This window comes from Lonchura striata, chromosome 2 (genome assembly GCF_050655825.1).
Source record: "Lonchura striata isolate lonStrDom1 chromosome 2, ASM5065582v1, whole genome shotgun sequence".
Lineage (NCBI taxonomy): Eukaryota > Metazoa > Chordata > Aves > Passeriformes > Estrildidae > Lonchura > Lonchura striata.
The window spans coordinates 114,547,445-114,567,636 of NC_140704.1; the positions used below are offsets into that span (position 1 = coordinate 114,547,445).

General features: G+C 38.0%; 1 protein-coding gene across 5 annotated transcripts in view; it reads right to left on the reverse strand.

The window, feature by feature from the left end:
- Nucleotides 1–20,192, reverse strand: part of NOL4 (nucleolar protein 4) — a 194,274-nt gene that overhangs the window by 79,574 nt on the left and 94,508 nt on the right. The gene's annotated exons all lie outside the window — the stretch shown is intronic.

Below are 20,192 nucleotides of genomic sequence, written 5' to 3' on the forward strand. Positions count from 1 at the left end.
TTCAGATTGAAACTGGAGATATGGAATGAGATGGACCTTAATACATAAGCACCTTAATACACCATTGTTACCATCTTTTTTGGGCCCTTCTAAACAACTTCCATGGAAAAGAAGCTAACATGTTTATACCCATGAGGAATTTTTTTAAAAAAAACCATCAGGATACATCCTTTAACAGATGTGCTCATAAATACTCATGCTTTAACTACATGATTAATCAAATTGTTGACTCACCATCATTATTACAGCAAAAAACAACTATTCACCACTTTCAGATGAGATTTTTAAAAGAGAATAGTGGATAAATGGGTAGTGATCTAATTCAATTAAATTCTTAGAATGACAGAGACAAGATATCATAAATAATTTTCTTACTTGCTGCACTCAAAAAACATTTTTATGCCATAAATACACACAGGACTGTGTATGTAGTATGAACATATTTTTTAAAAATTGCTTTGTTTTGTAAACTGTTAAAAAAAATTCCAATTTTCTAACACTATAAATTGAGTCATAATTTTTAAAAAATTATTTAAGGAACATTTTTTTTATTGTTCTAAGACAGATGTATAACAAATGGCTACAATAAAAAGCAACCAACTATGCTTTGGTATGTATCACTTTTACATTACCTCTTGGGAATACCAACGTATATACAATAAAAGACATAACATTCCTAGAATAAGACTTTTAAATGTGTACATCAAACAAACTTGTAACAGAGCAACGCTGCTTGAGGATTTCAGCTATGTAAGTGAATAAAAAGAGCAGGATTTATCCTTAATAAACCTTATATCATGCCCTGAGACTTGTGTCTTCAAGGCCATAACACATATAAAAGGCTAAAATGCTAACATAATTTCAGAAATAAATAAGAAGTTTTATTATTCCAAAATAGAAAATGGAATTCTAATATAGGGTCTTAATTTTTTTAAAGAAAACAATTTTTTTAAAGAAAATAATTTTTTTAAAGAAAATAGACACATTTCCATATTTAAAAACACATCTTTTAAAAGCTCTGAGATAACAGAAAAAATCCCAGAGATTTTTTAACAGAGAAACACTTTGATTACTGTTGTGCTTAGGACTGTTAACAGATAATTGGCTTCTTGATTAACAGTTTAAAAAGTGACAGCTAGTTTCAAATTAATTAAATCAGTTATTGAATGGGTCACTGAGTGAGGGATGTTCTTCCCTTTGAAGAGCCCAGAAAATTCCCTGCTGTCGGCAGAAAAGACAGAAACAAGTGAGTAACCAGAGGATACAAAGAACCATCTAAAAGGTGGGGGCACTGCCTACCCAGCAGCACACGCTCTGATCCCTGGGGAACTTCTGTGCGCTGGCTCTCCGGTGTCCTGGCTCATGCAGTGCAGAGGAACCTCTACCAGGACACAGACAGCTGAATGGAAATGATGAGAGCTGTGCTAAGAGCTAGATCCAGGAAGAGCCAATTCTCAAGCACAGCTGTTAGTTTTGCCTAGCAATAATGCTTTAATTTCTTTTTTTGTTGCCCTGTATGACATACGGTTGACAACTAAACCTTACAAATGCGTGAGAATGTTCCAATGCAGAAGAAAAAATAATCTTATGTTTGTTCTAAAATATGATCACTCAAAAGAATTCTTATGTTGAGTAAATGTGATCAAGCATTGTAATACTCTGAAACAATTGAAAAGTTTTTATAACATTTTTGCTTTTCTTCACAAAAACTTTGCTTTTCTTAGCAAAAACTTGATGGCAAATCTTGGTTTCTACTAGAAAGTAAAATATCTGTTCTTACAGTAATTTCACATTGCTTTTTAGAGATGGGAACTTGTTTGTCAAGATAATGGTCAGGAAAATGGCCACAATGGGTATGGTATAAATCACACTTTTGTCAAGTAAACAGATATATATATTTCCATAAAAGAGATGAAGAAAAAATAGAAAGTGGTTTAGTAATAGTTTCTTACAGATGTTACCAAGGTAACTAGATTACAAGGTTTAGTACATTTCTCCTCCCTGGGTAGCTGTCTATTTTTGCTAAGAATAAGGCTACTTTAAAGCAGGAGTTTCTCAGAAAGTATCATAAACATGGAACACATCAGGAATGACTGGGTCTGGGGAGAAAGGCAAGAGCATCTCACCGGGGAAAGGAAATTGATGTTCATCCTTGGATACAGGAAACTACAGCCCAAACACCTCCTGACTACTCCTGGGCCTGCAGGGACTGCAAGCACTCATGGACATCACATGGATGCCAAGGGGCAAGAACAGATCCATGGAGACTTGTTCCTCAGACCACATTTCCCAGTGGTGACTGCCTCTGCCAGGGGCGGGAGGTGAGACCTCATCTCCTGACAGCTCCTGGTGCAGCTGGTGAGTGGGGCTGCACCTAAAGCAGAGACAGCATTGGGACCAGCAGTTTGTTCACAGTTTTCTCACCTTCATATATCACAACACCTCAGCAACAATGAACTGGGAATGCCAAAAGCCTCTTCTCTTACCCCTCCATCCAACAGAGACAGAGGCACGATGGCTTGGGAAGAGCTTGAGGAAGAAGTGGCTTTGTCCAGCTCTGGCCACTGGCCCCTGCTCCTTGCTGGGAACTCCACAGAGATGAGGTCCACCCCAGAGATGAGGTCCACCTCAGCCCGGCACATGTGAGGCAGCAGCCATGACCAAACTGCAGAGCTGCCCTCCCACGGGAGGCTCAGAAAACCACAGCATTCCTCTCTGGGCTCACTTCAGCCCCACTGCTGGTCAGAGGGCACTCCAGCCTCCCTTCCCACAGCTGGCTAATGAATGCAGTATAAAACCCCACTGAGGCAAGGGCAGCACATTTTCAAATCCTGTCTCTTGTCTGAACCATTGCTGCAGCGTGAATTTTATGGAAAGACCTTGAGAGAAGCCTGCCATAGGCACTGGGAGCTGAAAAGCAGGGGGAAGCAAAGAGGCCCCATGCCCTGCATTGGGTATTAGGGCAGTCATAAATGAGGCTGTGGGATGAGCTCACATCTCCATCATGATACAGGAGCTGCTTCTATCCACAAGTATCAGCAATGACAGAAAATCAGCCATCAAATGCTGCTTGTTCAGAGCAGGGCATGTCTTTGGGAACTGTGCAGCTGTCAAACTCTTACCCCAGAATGCTGGAATACTGAAAGTAAATCTACAACTAGTTTTGTTACTTAAGCCTGAAAAGGAAGCCTGTCTGCAAAATACTTATTCACATCTAAAACCAGCAAACTTGGGCCTCCTTCACCTATGCAGAGATGGACCAATATTTCTTAAACCTCTTGGTGCCAACATCTACTTCTTCCACCTTGCACACTGCTCCACACTGATCCTGTGCTCTGGCCTGAACAACACCCTTTGGACACCTTTAGTCCAAGTATTCTTCACATCAGAGGTAATCAACAGAACAAGGGGTAGCGGCTTTAAACTGAAGGAGACTAGGAAGAAATGCATTACTGAGGTACTGGAATAACTTGCCACAAGAATTTGTAGATGCCCTATCTCTGGGAGTGGTTGAAGGCACACTGGATGGTGCCCTGGGCAACCTGGTCTAGTGGAATCCTGTTCTACAGTTCTATGATTCTAATTCTCAAAACAACATCTAAAGTAAATTTTTTACTTCAAGTTAATGTCTTATCATATTGCATTACAGCTTCCAGTTCCTCCTTCCAGATCCCACTGAGACCAGCAAGATACAAAGTGACACCAGCTTTATTTTTGAACACATGAGAATCCCAGATTCCTGCTGTGAACTTTCCAACAGTCATCCCTGTGTTAGCTTTTCTCTCTGCTTTTGAAGGAAATTTGGAAATGGAGGAAGAAAAGACAACGCCAAATAAAGCCCAAGCAAACAGAAGCTCTAAGTTTTGATGCTTGGAACTATTGCATCCTTCACTTCAATTACCTGCCACAGACATTCATATTATCATGGCCTAAATCTCTTCTCCAACACAACTTCCCTGTACATCTTAGATTCTGCAAGGTGATATCAGTGGCAGATGGCATTTTAAGGACATTCTCATTTAGAGCAGGGAACTAGGTCTTAATTTATAGGAATGTTCTCCTACATTCTCCTACCATCTCTAGATTTATGAATGGGCCAACAACATAGATAGCTATAATTAGAGAGTCTCTGGTTACAACATACAGTCATTCTACACAGAAGGAGCTGTCTTCAGACCAGATATGTCAAATGCTCAACACCATTCTCAGTAAGAGTGCTTTCTTAAGGAAAGCAAGTTGAAGTGTGCACCAAATCTTGCTGGAATAACAAGTTCATCAAACACTTGTTTTCTGAGAGCACATATTTAAGATCTGAATTCTAAGTGTCATTAAGTACTGTGAATCGCTAACCAAGGTACAAATACATACTCTCACTTGTCTCCTTGAGAGAAAAATCTCCAGATGTTCTAAAGGATCTCTTAGCTATCAATTTCATACTCTAAATCATCCAGAATTCTCACATTCCTTGCAGGTAAGACAGGAATGAATTAGCAAGCCATTCTACATAAAGACAAATCCCTGAATATATTCTGACCCTCTTTCAAATTACTTCTCAGGAGAGAATGCAATTAAGATTTAGAGTATGCTTTAACAGTTTATACGGCTGACATTTCAACTACCTGAAACACATTTTACTAGTCAGTAATGCACAGGGCTGGGCTTCAGCTCTAACAGCAGTAGTGTGGCACAGTCCTGCAATCATACAGCCACACGGAATTTCAGCTCCACTTAAAGGGCAGAAATCCTGCTAAGAAACCAATCAAAAAAAAAAGGAAAGGCAATTAACCTTACAACACCTTTGGCTATTTTGAGACAGTCTGACTTCATGAGGGGACCCTACAAACCAAAACTACTCCTAGTAATAATGAGTCTGATTAACCACATCAAAAGAACAAGGCAATTGTTGGGGCCACTTTGTTTGTTCTGCTCTAAAGAATAGAGATGGGGGAGGGCCCACATGCAGACAGACACTGTGAAATCTCCAAGGTACCAGGCACTCAGGTTAAATGAACATTTTGAGTGGGCTGCTTGTCGACAGAGAATCTCTGAGAGCAGCAAGATGGGTAACTGTTCCTTCTAAAAGGAGGAGATTGGAAGTGAATGAGCTGAGTGGGATGAGTGAGACTGAAACTTCTTGCTGTGCAAATGCAGGCTGTCATAACACCCACTCTTAAAGATTGTCTACCAAAATCCTGGATGATGAAGGTTGCTTTAATCTTGTTGAGCTGGATACCATCAGCCCAGACCTTGAAAACACCGCCTTACACCCTTAGCAATCCAATCCATTTGAACATGGTCACATGCAAGAGGCAGTACTGCAGACCAGAGAGTGGCAGGTTCAATATCAATTTTGAATTGTCATGCTGTTCTTCTTAACCTTTGGCTTCAATCAGTGCATGTGCTTTATTTACTACGTTAAAATTCAACTTTAATGAAAATAATATGCTGCATAAGCAAACATTATAAACTAAGTTAAATTCCTTCCACAATTCCACAACACCAAAGCAACCTTCCTAATGGGGACTAATGAAAAAAACACTCTTTTGGTGGCAATAGACAGCAGGCAGGTTTGGAAGAGGAACACCATGAATCAGACAAAAGGTGGTGTACAGTGCTGACTCACAGAAACTTCTGTAGTATAAAATATTATAGAGACTTTTCTAAATGAACTGATAAAAGGGCAAGGACACATTTCACTCCCACCACTTTTCACAAGGACTGTTTAATACTAATTTGTCACAGTTATGTATCTGATTATGCTTCATTTACATCACAATTCATATTTGAAGCATAAGTTCAATACATAAAAGCCAGTCCAAATCAACCCTATCTATTAATCATCTCCATTCCTTTTCAAATTGTTATATAGAACAGGAGTTGAATTAATGGAGGTACCAAGGTGATCTCAGACCTTCCCATTTCATAAAGCATAAGAATGGTCATAGTTTGTGAGATAAAAAACCCATTTAGTCCAGTATCCTATCTCCTAATCAGTGGTTATGAGATGTTTAGAGAAGAGCATATGCATTTCTTCCTCCTGTGGATTGCTGAGTCCTTAATAATTTCAAACACAATCTTCCTAAGTAGGATGTGGCTTCCAGGTATGTGCTGATACTCAACATGTTTTTTTCCTTCCAAGTATCCAGTCTTTCTTTGAACCTGTATTAATCTCAAGCACCCTTCTCTGCTCCTCAAAATAAATTACTGCCACTCTTTCCGTTTCCACTGTCCTGTATCAAGGAAACAAAACACAGGAATTAAGAGGTGGGCAAGAGCCTTTCCAGAGGACAGAGAAGCATGGTGTACACAGAGCTCCAACCTTTTATTCCCAGTGAGACTGCATTTGGTCTATTACAAGAACATGTATTAATTTTCCTCTTCAGTTAACCTCAATAACAATAACATATATGCTTTCCTGATGGCATTGCCTTCTGTGAATTCAGCTGTGGAACTCACTGCATTGAATTTAAATCTGAAATGTCCATCAGTTTCAGTGATACTTATCAACAAATTCCTTACTGTTATTTTCAGTGGTGGAGGAATAGGACAGGAACTACTTCATATGATCACTCACTGCATGAGTTTATGAAAAGAAAAAGAAACAGAGAAAACTGATCCTTAGCTTTGTAAACAAGAGTACAGTAATTCTGATATACACATGCACATACACAGTGGAATCAGCATTAGCCAGGCTGTAAATCTTACTTCATTATTAAACAAACATTTCAGTAATTCACAATTTTCCATAGTTAAACATCTCTTCTTGTTGGAGGCACAAAACAGGAAGCTATTCTATTCAATTATAATGCTAAATAACAGAGCAGTGAACAACTGCCACTCCATGACATCAACAACCATCAGAAAAATAATACTGCCCTATCAGTCACAGCATTATAGGAGGGCTCATTTATAAAGCTTCATGAGTGACTTGCACATTTACTTTTTTGCCTGCAGAGCAACTGTCCCTGCATATGCACAGCAAGGAGATGAAGGAGCATGTCTATTAGGAGGGTACTGCTTAAATAACCAGTTTGAAAGCTCACTGGGTGCACAGTGGCCTTATTACTACTATGTGTCTAGCTCATCCTTGCTCTTTAGCATTTGCACTTCAGAACACAGAGCCCTTACTGCCTCTGGGGAGAAAAATCCCTGGTTTTCCCCTTATTCTGGAGAAACCTCCAGGGTGCTTTTTATGGCAAAGACTCTATCAAGCAGTTCTCAAGGCAGAAAAACTGCAATTCTTCTTAAAGTTTTTATGACTCATATAGGATCATATTTAAGAGGCAAAATGTCATCTGGCACCCAGAACATGGCTTAGAGCTCCATTTCTGGGCAAGCACTGCAGGAACAATTCTCAGTCCGACAGCACCAGTGGTGCTCATCCCAAAGAGGACTCCAGACTGCAGAGCAGTTTATTGATAAGAAGCTAGGAACTGAGGAAGGCTGGGAGACAGGTAAGCAAATAGGATTCAGGCAGGCAAATAGGACTCTTACGTTTGAGGGTCACTAAAATTCCGACCCTGCACAAAACACATCAGCAACAAAGATGTTTGAGACTGCAATGTATTGTGAAAGGGAGAAAAGTGAAGTCTTTTCTTTAAAAAAGAGGTAACCTAAGAGATCTTGCACTCTCCTCTTCCCTGTCCAGCAGGAAGAGGCTTATGCTTTAGCATAAAAAGCAGCAGCTGCCACTGTTCCTGGCAGCATGAAGAATCTGGTGCTGTGCCAGTAGCAGACAAAGAGTACCATCTAGGTGCATGTTTGGTGCCAAAACTGCAACCCAAATGGAGCTGAAAGGAATTATGTTAAACTTATCTACCATTTGGACCCAGTGTGGGTGCATAGTGTTGAATTTTACTTCATCAGGATTTGCCAGAAAACAAAAGCCAAGAGAAGAGATCAAGTTGGAGTCAGTAAAAGAAGTTCTGTGCAGACTGGATGCCCCCAAACCTGGATTTTTTAATAAAGCCCTTTAAAATATATCCCACCAGGTTTATTGTGCTGAGTGGGTTCAAACAGTGATGTCAGTCTGAATTTCTTTATGGAAGGGTGAAGCCCTGAGCACAAGCAAAATAAGTAATTGTTTGACAGCTCTGCATCCCCTCAGCAAATTGCTGCCTACTCTTTCATAAGAGCAGAGGCTATTGAAAGGTTCATTATACCCCCCTCATCAGTAAAACTGTGAGACAAAAGAGGAAGAAGCCATAAGAATATACAGAAATGGCTGCTTTGAGCTTCATATGACCTTAACAACATTTACCCCGCATTCTGACCTGGGTCCCCAAAGTTTCCAGTACTAATTGCTGGATTTGCCTGTTTGCTGTATTCCAGAGAGCTGAGTATAAGTTTCCTCTTGAAATATGAAAGCGTATGTCTTAATATTGTGCTTGTCACTAGATGACCACAACAGAGTAGAAATAAGGAAAAAAAATCTTACCTACCCAAAAACAAACAAACAAAAAAAAAACCCCACCAAAAAAACCCGCAAAAACTAAATCAAAAACAAAAACCCACAAACAAACAACCCAAGAGAGAATTGGGAAAATAAACCAATACATTCCCAGATATACAAAAAGCAGGAGTTCTGCTGAAGTTCAATGGATTCTCTTATTGTATTTCAAGTTTTATTTTAGAACTATTTTGAAGAAGACTTGCAAGCATTCTTTATTTTTTATTTGTAATTTAAAAACATTGTCAGTAGTTGCCAACTGCTATTTAGGCACATAAAGCAAAGAGCAACTGAGATCAAAGTGCCCTGTCAGTCCAGTATTTTGAGTATCTCTATAATCATAAAAACAGTTCAATTGAGTTGACAGCATAAATCTCAGTAACAATATTCTCTAATAGTTCAGACTCATTAGACTCTTCATGATCATTTTTGTCACTCTGTAGTTCAGAATTTCAAAACTACAATCTAATTTTCTTGTTTGGTTGATTATTTACACAGCAAAGTATCATCTAAAGACTTGTATTACTTAAATGAAAGCAATTGTATTGTTACTTACAACGGCATACAAAAAGCTAGGACATGAAAACTCCTCAAAAGAAGTGAAAATATTTCCTATGATTTTCTTCTTTTTTTTTTTTTTCCATTTTATAATGTTGGTAAAATGAAGCAGTTTTTTGCAAAAAAAACCTTTGTTTTTCACTCTGGAACAATTCTGTCAGATCCTTTCCACTCACATTAACAGAGAGGCTTTCAGGAAAATTTTCTACCTCAGCAGAGAGTAAAACAAGTGCCTCTTATATTCACATACAGAAATTCAATTTAAAAATAGGTAATAAGCATACAATTGGGAAGAAGTAGAAGAAAAGTATGTGGAATAGGAAGTAGGAACTTAGAGCCTTTGTTCTTCTGTGCAGTTCTAGTGTTATCAAAGATCAATTAAAACTTCCTCAATACATTAGGAAAGTGGATGTTAGCAAATCTGAGAAGTCAGAACAGTAAATATTCAAGTGCAGAGCAACCCCATAAGGGTTGCAACCCTTGCAAGTGTGTAGCAATCCCATAAGGGTTGCTCTTTCCTTATTTAGTGGCTGTGATGCAATTAATGTTTTTGCTGGGACAGAGTCGTTGTGAGTCAAGTATACAACTCTATTACAGATAAACCATAAGTTTAGAAATTCAATGAATTCCAGAGCTTGGAAACCTGCTATTACAAACTTCAGCAAATAAGCATGTCTGGGGGATATAAATTATATGTCCCATTTCAGTTTTGTTTGCTTTTGATCCTGCCACTTTAAAATGCTTATAAGTGTCCATGACAACATGTACATTACAGTTTCCTGCTTTGAGCATGTAATGGGTAGCAACAGTAAGTGGTCTTCTCACTGCTTAAAGAAAAACACTCTTCTGGTCACACAGGACAGCACTTGACAACAGACTTGGCCTTTCTTCATCTGGCAAGCAACCATTTTTGAATGATTATACCCATTGTGACTTTTCTATTGCATTTTTTACTGTATCAAGTGTAAGTTTAAAAAATTCAGCATCTCTAGTGTTTAAGTGCCAGCCCAAACACCACCAAAAGAATGCAAGAGGTGGTAAGAGTCAGCAGTGCTAAAAATAGTCAGCAATGCTACCTGAACACAAAAATACTGCCACTGAGGTAAAGGACACAGCCTATATGAAGCCTTTATAGCATGCTGACTACAATTATAAGGCAGAAAAATAAGCAGTGCTAATGATTTACCTCCCTTTGATCCAAAAAAATCTGTCTCAAGTAGTGAAAGCCAAAACTTCCAAGTGAGACGTATAGGCATTATCATACTCAAGATATTACAATCTGCTTGGAAGTTTACAACAGTTAATGTTCCTTCCTACTACAAAATTATATGGCCCAAGTCAGAAGAATCCTAAAATATGTAATATAACTTGGGTTGAAAAATGGCAGATTTGCAAACTCTATCCAAAAATGTCCATGGTGTGAGACATTTGACATCAATCGGATGGAATTACACAGAAGATAGCAGAGCTCCTATGAGGTATTAATGCTACAGGAAAGTGTCTTCTACCTTCATTAAAGTCACCACTTTTAAATACCATTTTGCCTACAGATGTTGATTTTCAATCTGACTGACAAAATTAAAACATGCTTTTTTTTTTTTTTTCAGAAACTATTTTTAGGGAAAAAAAAGAAAATAATCAACCAGGTTTTTTTTTCATCCAAGTCAGTAATTTTCTTCACAATTCCCAAAATATAGATGAGAACTTGATTATATATTGGCCAAAAAGGGACTAGAATAAGAGGTATATGAACACAAAATAAAAAAGGAAAAAAAGGTTTTGCTAGATGGTCAGACCAAGTAACTATAATTCAGAGCTCAGAAACTTCACAAAGGATCTGACATATAGTTCTGGCATATCTACTGCTAATCCTCACCAGAGCGGTGGACTTGAAATTTTCACTGCCAAACCACCTGACTAAGCAATGCATCTCTTGTTTCAAACTTTCCCTCCCAGTGCTGTGCAGTGGACTCCGCTTTGGTGGGAAGAGAGCAAGTATGAGAGTGTGTAATGAACAGCCCTGGAAATGAAAGATTAAAAATTGAAAACTTCGTGCACTTGAAAACTTTTGCATGAAGGCTATCATTTTACACTTCCTTTCTGGGAAGCTAATGCCAACAAACACACTACAGGTTTTTGAACTTAATACTATTTAGTAACTTTCAAAAATTTTCTTCTCATTAGAGGCAGTCAGTTTGCCCCTGATGAAACATCACTGAGACCTAGACTCAAAACCAGAGTACTCAAAAAGGCCAGAAAATAGGGCAAACAGAGTACTAACCATCAGAGAGAAACCATGAGCCGTTTTGCTATTCTTTGCAGACTGGTAAGATTTATTAGGAAGTAAAATAATTATTCCATTATTCTAATTCACTTAAGAGTTTCTGTTAGCCCAGGAAAATTCAGCAACAGCCCAGTGCACACACAGTGTAAATTGTTGCATGTGCTTTTCCTGTACTTTACACTACTGATAAGGTACCATTGCCAATGGCATTTAAGAATGTTTTAATATCAGCAAGTCAGTCCTATTTTCACTCAAATTTCAACAACTACTTATGTACAAATTGTAGTTAAATGTCAGAACACTAAAAAGGGAAAGAATAAAATCTTACCAAAGAGTCCAACTGTAATACCTGCTTGGCCTCCTTATGATATGGGACTGACTGAGAATAAAGGGCAGCATGAAATTGTAAAAACGTACCATTGGGCTGGCCTAACAGATGGGTGTGTAGAAACCAATCAGCTGCTCCTACTAAAGCAAGAATTCTGCCCACAGATGATTTTCTCTGTGGCAAAGCTAGCTTGGAGAGGAAGGGGAAGCCTGGAGTAAGAGCACTCACAGATATTGGTGCTATTTTAAATAGAGAAGTAAAACTGAAGATATTTCAGAATCTGATCTATAATATTTTTCCCTTTACACTCTGTAAACAAGATTATTTGGCCCATGGAATACTTTATCTTTTGAAAGGATAAGCATTGTGTAGCTACTTTAATCTAATTGAAATGCACATTAGAAACAGAAACAGATGTATGTCAAACAGCTGTATGGTAGACCTGTTCCCAAGATTCCAGAAAACTTAGAAAATATAGTGTTTAAAAAAAAGCAATGATGAGAATAAACAGCACTTCTAATAATCTTTTTTTCTGCTTAGTTAAATTGCAAATGTCCCTCAAAACAGCAGAATCCTGACAAATTCTTTCAAGTTTTAGATCATTACTTTGCAATTCCTAACATCCCCTTCATAAACTGATCACCTTCCTTCCAAAATAATAATTAGAAATAATTTCTGAGAGAACTGGGTTTTTCAAAAGCTAAGTTAGAAATTTATACAAGCAGAACATGGATATGAAGATGGGTGTGAGAATAGATTAACCTTATCTCTTCTGAGTGGAAAGTTTTTACCACTGCATAGAGTAAAAAAGTTACACTTCTGAAACACACTATTTCAACCCTGATCACAAATAGTGTTATTCCTAATAAGTATTATAGTCTTAGGGGGGGGGGGGGAAGGTCAATTTATCTTTTATATCCAATATAAGAGCAAACATTAGGACCAACACTCAAAAGAGTGAAATGTTTAGTGTGATCTCTTTCACAGAACACAAGCAGGTTTTTCCTTTTCTGCAATTGCAAACAACTGACAACTGGCATCAGAAAAAATAATCAATCACCACAATCAAATCTATTAATTGCACTTCAAACACAAATTTGATTTGTTGCTGATGGCACCTGGTGATCCAGGTAGGGCAGCTTCCAAAGACTGTTCCATATTCTGGATGTAGGAATAGGAATAATCAGAAAGTTCAGAGACAGATATTTCATTGGTCCCCAAATTACAAAACAATCTGAGGAAAGCATGACCTTACCACCCCTGATTAAGTTAGTGCAATGGGCTCCATCATACGGAAAACTATTGACACGGGTCAAAATATCTGTCTATTCAGGTAGTTAAATTTCACCTGTCTGAGCAAAGAAACAGTGATCAACTTTGATTCTGCAAAATGTGAATTAAAAAACCCATTTTGGAGGAGTCAAAGCATAGTCTTTCTAAAAGAAAAAACCCCACTTTATTACACCATGACAAATATAGTGGCTCCAGTCCTGGAATATTTGGAAGGTGGTCTAAAGCTATCATCTTCTTTAGAAAAGTCTGCAATACCTAAGAGATATTCTTTGCATTCCCCTTTATGCAAACAGATAATACAGATTTTATAGTTCCTGATCCTGTCAGTCAGTGTCACCCTAGGAAAACTGCTCTTGGAAGCTTTTGAAATACTGGTTCAAAACCTTTTAGGCTCACCCAAGAAGTCTTTGAAGATGAAAATTTTCTCAGAACTGCTTTAATTTCAGCATTATCGTCTTTTGTTGAAGAACACTTGGGACAGCTCTAATTTGAAATATTTTCCAAAAAATACCAAAACCATCCGCCAATTCTCAAGTGGCCTGTTTTCCCAAGAAACACTTATTTTTAACTTCAGCCCTGCAATCGGCAGTTTCTGGAGATTCCTACGCCAGGAGTCCCTGTGAAACTCAACACCACAGCTGCTGATGCAGGAGTTGACGATAAAATACAGGGATTAGAGTCTGAGCTTTTGTGTCAGACATGAACGTCTGCTGACAGTGCATTTGCAGACAGTAAAAAGGACTGAATCTGTAAAAGCATCAGGTGTTAACCACCATAGAAGCCATTAAAAACAATCTTCAGTAGTTTACATAGCAGTAAAGAGCCCAATGGAAGGACATTAGTGAATATCACAGCACACTTGGTCTTGGACTTGAATATCCAAATGATAGTTTTGATCAGACCCCATTTAGTTTGCTGCTGACTGAAGGCATTCACAAATCACAGGTGCAATCAGTGGTTGCCATCAACCCACACATACAGCACTTGTCTTCTCCTCAGTGTGTTTCAGAAAACAATTTCAATCATAACAACTAGAGAAATGACAAATTCAAAATTACGCATTATTCACCCACAGAGAAACCATTAAAGGGATCCAGATAATAATCTATTTTCAAGAATGATTTCGCAAAGATAAAATAAAATATGCTACATGTGAAAAGATCAATCACTCATATCCTGAGCTCACATTCATCCTCCCATCCCCTGTTAAATTTTCAGTGGAGTCTTCTGGCAACAGAACAACAGAAACACTGGATTCCTACTGTATATAACTTCCTGCTTCAATTGAAATTTTGGTATTATTGGTATTTATATTTTGATATTTGGAATCTAAAAAATCCAAAAATGTAGCATTGATGTTTAGGACACATGTGTTTCTCTCATCTTCCTTATAGCCACCTACTGTCATGCCCTGATAAACAACCTCTGGAAAAGACAAAAATATTCAGATTACAACAGATGACAGCATAAAAAATTAAATTAATGGAGGTATGACAAAAACAATTGTACTCTTTTCAGTACTAGGGCTGCCAGATAGATTGTATGCAGTATCTCAACTACTGCTAGAAAAGAGAATTTGCCCAGCAATTCTTAGTTTCCCTCCCTTTGTGTCTGACCCTGTTAAAAATTAGCATTGCTGTTTTGCTTAGCTCTTTAGCTAATATAAAGGACCTACTATGCAGTAAGCCACAGAGCCAGCAGCATAGCACTGAGAAAGCACTTTTTAATTTACACCTATAAAGCTGGCCAGAAGAACATCACACACTGGGCTAAAATCTACCTTTGGATGCATATGATCTTAATTTCACTAGAATCAACAGGACTCAGCATGTGCAGCCTGTGAAATAATTCAGTCCATTAAATTCATGCCATTTACATACAATCAGTGGCTTCAGAGGTTTTCTTTTGAGAGGAAACGGAAGACAAAGGAGGTGTAAAATAATCAAAACATTCCCATGTGGATGGCTATTATTGTTTCAAATTAGGACAAACTTTTAACTTAAAAGATATTTTAAAATATTTCAAATAAGTTTAAAATAAAAAATTGATTAAAATATTTAAAGACATAAAAAATTCAATAGATTTAAAATTCCTGTTTTAAGTGAAGGTACACTTCTTTCATTGAGGTCCACTTTGCTACCATCAAACTGACCATTTACAGTGTCTTTGGAAACTTTTTTAGATAGATAGATAGATAGATAGATAGATAGATAGATAGATAGAGCTAGATCTAGATATAGATATAGATATAGATATATGTACACATTTTAAAGGAAATAAGGATATAAAAAGAGGCAGAGATGCCTCAGGAAATAAGATGCCTTGCAACCAAAAAAAATATGATCACTATTACTGATTCTTATTAAAATGTGTAGGATAAATCTCTGACAAGTAGAGACACACAGATATTGCATATGACATCTATATATAGTATAGAAGTGTGATTTCTGCTACTGATTTAATGAGAATATCAGCAGCAAGATCCCTTCTGGACAGAATAAAGTTTGTGGCTTTATATGTATGGATGTTAAAAGCCAGGTTCTGCAATGAGCAGTGTATCACCCAGTAAGTGTTGAACATTTTATCTATTTTTCCCTGAATGAGAATCTCAGTAAAAGACAAAGAAATTCTTAATCATTAATTCCAAATGGAGTCTGTAAGCAGATGCTGTGCTGTACAAGTTTTGGGGGCTATTTTTGCAATAGTGAGAAATGTTTCAAGGAACGAGAGTGACACAGTATTGACAATAGTTTTCTGTTTGGTGCCATAACTCAAAACCTTGTTCTGATTAATCAGTATATACATTAAATTATCCTACTTACTTTTATGCATGGAAAAGATGCATCAGAAAGCATTATGTTAGCCAGTCCAACATCTGACCAGAAGACAGCCTAAACACTGGGACACAGTGGAACAGAGAGAAGGCAGTTCAGGAAGAGTGTAATACCTATTGGGAGTGGGAATGATGGGCAGGAAAGGAATGAAGAAAAAAGCCTAGGCAGAGGACACTCACCCACTGCTGTAGGAAAGCCATCAGCTGTCAGAACAAGAGAGTGCCAAAGGGAAGTCCTGGCAGAACACATAAGTTCTGGTCTTTTTAAAAGTTTAGAAACTCTGGCATTTTTGTATACAGCAAATAGAGTCAATTTTGCTTTTTCATTTCTGGTAACTCAAGGAATTTCATTTTATTTAACTGATACAGAGTTTATACAGGAATTTCCTCAAGTTTGGTGGCCTGAATGCTTGAGTGTGAGCAGCCCTTACCAACTATACCTGCAAGTGTGTAATACAATCCCACTGCTACAAGGAGCATTCATACACTTTCCCTGGAAGAGACTGTGAACACAGGCTATGGATTTGGATGCATGCTTTGAAGCCAACTGCATTTCCTCACATGCAGGTAGTCCTGTTTACTCTTGTCTAGAAATGCAGATAAGAAATTCAAGTCCCTTTGTGAAAGCTCCTAATAAAACTTGGACTAGTTTCCTAAAATCACACACGTTGTAGAGGACTGAGTAAGATACTCTTTGACCAGGCAACATTACTCCATTTAGCACAAGTTAAACGCTGCAGAAAAAGAAATGGAAACAGATCATTGCCTTGCAACAAAAAATAATATCCAACTTTTCAGTTAATTAATTTAATAAAATGACACACAAGGTAGAAAGTATGTGCATTTAACAATCTCAATTATTTTAAAGGCTATAAACAGACAAAAATATATCCTCACAGAAAATATACAATGAAACCTCTGGGAAATCTTTCCCAGTGTGTTTTTTATCACAGAAGGGACTTTTTAATCACTGATTTAATTTGACACATATCAAGAAATAATTTCATAGTGCTCTTTCTAATTAAAAGCATTTATTTGATGAATTTGCTCTTACCCTGATCCCCACTTTGCTTGACATTTCTGTGGAATCTCTATCACCCATATGTTCACCACAGATTCAAGGATCAGCCTAAATGACGACTTAAATATTCCATACCCTTTGTGTTTATTTCTACAGTCCTCTATAATAGATGTACTGCAGTTAACAGATGAGTCTGTTAACTGCAAAGAAGACACAGTTTCTTTGATTATCAATCTTCTCACTTTTTGGTAAAACAGCCCAAAAAAAAGAAGTTTGAAGAGAAGACAGATTGCTAACCAATCTGCAGCTAATGTGTGACTCTTTCTGAGCTGTCCTGGGAGGAAGGAGAAAAAACCAACCTCTGTCTCTTAACTACCCATGCCATGGACCCAAAACTCTGGAAAGGTAACACAGTGCCCTTTTATCATATCAGCAAGACAACTCTGCTTTTAGCTCTATAGACACACAGAGAAACATGGTATATGCTGTTTCTTTAAGCAGACTGAGTGTGTGTTTACTAGGATTTTTCAACAATAACCTTTATAGATAGGAGGAAAATACCTATCCTGCAAGGTGAAAACAGGTCTTTAACTTCCCCAGTGTTACATTATCATTAATTACTCATGGGCCTCATTAAAACAAAGACTCCACTTATCTGCATATGTATATGCTTGTATGTATTGCAAAAGCACACAAGCATACATAAATTTCATACATGTAAAACATATATGCATAATAGATATAAGTTAGAGGGTATGGCTATGTAGAAAATAACCATTAAATAATTATAAAGGTTTTCTTTTTAATTAAAAACAGAAAAGGCATGCATACTAAAAATGCAGGAATATATAGACTGAACATATAAACTGGTGGAAAAATTAGTTTAGGAAAAGCTGACAGTAATAAAAAGCAGACAGTTAAAATCTTACTGCAAACAGTCTAGTTTAAATCTGGGAATCCTGAGCATCTATTAAAGTGAAATGCAGGATCATATCAAAGAAAAGCAGAACATTTAAATAACCAGAAATGGAAAATCTAGAATATCCTCTGTTTAATTCTACCAGCAAGAAAACAAACACAAATTTTACACGCTACATCACGTCACACACCACCTTAATTCAGCTACATTAAAATGAGTTTTTCTCAAAGAAAAGCTCCTATTATGACTACACCTTTAAAAAGCTCATTGTTTGGGTTTTTATATGAAGAAAAAACACGACTGCATCAGGAGGTGTAAATTTTTATGCTTAATTTGATAGTTCAGCACTTTTCAGTTGAGTTTGCAGCACACACAGACCAGTTTCCTCATGCTTTCCCGCTTATTTTTCAGCAGTCAGGAATTCTTAAGCACCCTGCACAGTGCATACACAATTTGTAAGGCACGCTCATCATCACTTGCTCAGCTTTATGCACCAAATGAGACACGCTTCAGGTTTCTATGTGCGCATCTCACAATGATGTTTTAAAATTTTATCACCTAGTTTCCAGGGAACTGAGGCTTTGAATCTATATTTGAAATACCACCTGAACGGGTGAAACATATTGGTATTCCACACACAGCCTCCTGCTGTCACTCCACTGCTGGCTGGCATGGGACGGTCTTCACCAAGACTTAGAAAACCTCATTCAATATTCCTCTCTGGAGGATCTGACACTTACTGTGAATTCTGCTCTTCAACTTAAATACCAGTGTCTGTGGCAGGCCAATTCTATCATTGCAGATACAGCATCCCTCAGGCGAGGTCCAACCTTTCTCTTGCAGTGCACCCAGGGATTAGCTTGACTTCCCCTAAATTCTCTCCAGTGCACAGTACAAGCTAATCTTTCCTGTAGGAAGCAGGAGATGGGGTTGCCATGACAACAGAGCACATTCTAGCAGTGGGACCACTGAGATGAGCTGAAAAGACGACAGTGAAACATGCACTCAGCCTTCCTCGGGGGCTACAGGCTTCTTCCTCCAGGATTTAATTCCCCTGCAAGTTTACTGACAGGCGAGGAGGTTGATTAGCTATGTATTTTGCTGTGGGGAGATTACTAGTTAAGAATATGGTTGAGAGATCATAGCATTATTTAATGAAACTGCCATTCTTCTTTACATTAAATTGCTGATTTAAGCGTGGCTGCTTTTAAACCACTGCTCTTTCATGCACATTAGTCCTACACTTGGTTCAGACTAACATCTCACTGTAGTCACAAGCTGAGTCCTGTTCTTCAGCTTCAGTTTTCCAGCATATTAGGTACGTTTTTATGCTCATACACACACATGCTCATACACACACATGCACACAAAGAGCACAGTGTAACATCTGTGTTTGGAGCTCAAAGTGTTCTGCTTGTGGGGGAGGGGGCACTGAGAAAAGCAAGGCACAGCAGCCACGTGTCTTGTACAAACGACACAACAGCCACAATAAGCTTTGGGAGCCCTGTTCATCAGGCAAAAGAAAATTGAGTAATCTATACTGTAAATATCAGCTATTTTCTGCCCCAGAATAATGTTTGAATCCTACACTTCAAAGATTTTTTTTCTCAATGGGAATAATAGAAAGCTTTTTAAGCTCCTGCATTTCAATTATTTACACACTTTTAATTGCTCAATCAAATTTTCATGCAGAGTGTTTTTCTTTGTAAAATCACATAACACATTATTGTGGCAAATTCCTGCAGGCTGGACCATGACAGTGTCTTCTCCTGTTATTTCAGTAAAAGCATGTCTCAGTGAGCTCACATCTTAAAGCTACAGCAACTGAGAATTTTCTGTTTCTAAGCATGTTTGTAAGCCATTCATTTGCCGAAGATGGAATCCTGCCTCCTTTGTCCTTCATTTTTGAGCATGTAACATGTGTAGCTACACGCTGAACACCCCATCATCGGGCAATACCTGTCCCCTCAGTACCTGTAAAAGCTTAACCTATCCAAGTACAAAAGACTTGGCTGCAGATGAGCCAAATCCACAGCAGCTGCATCCATTTCTCTGGAAATTTGAAAAGAAAAGAACCTCCATAAAGGTCTCTGACACAAGAAAGAGAAGGAGCCCAGAGGTTGCATTTAGACAGAACTCCTGTAGGCAGGGAAGGTGGGGGTGGATGGAACAGTGGGAATATGTGCAACAGCTTTCCCTCTACAGCAAGTTATACAGAACAGTTGGCAGGTTAGTCCCAGCTAACTTCATCTTAACAAACCATACAAGGCCAAGAATTTGGCTGGAGAGGGAAGGTTCCATGTTGGGGAGACACTTTAATGACTGGAATGTGTAAGGAAATTTTTGGGAGGTCTGGAAGACTGGGGACATGTGGAAGCCTGGGCCAGGATCTCTCAATGATCATCAAATCACTGATTTTATCCTGGTACTACACTGACTGCATTTGCAATGAGAAGTCCTCTGACAAAACCCAACCAAAAAAACCCATAAAATTCCTTTTTCATGGC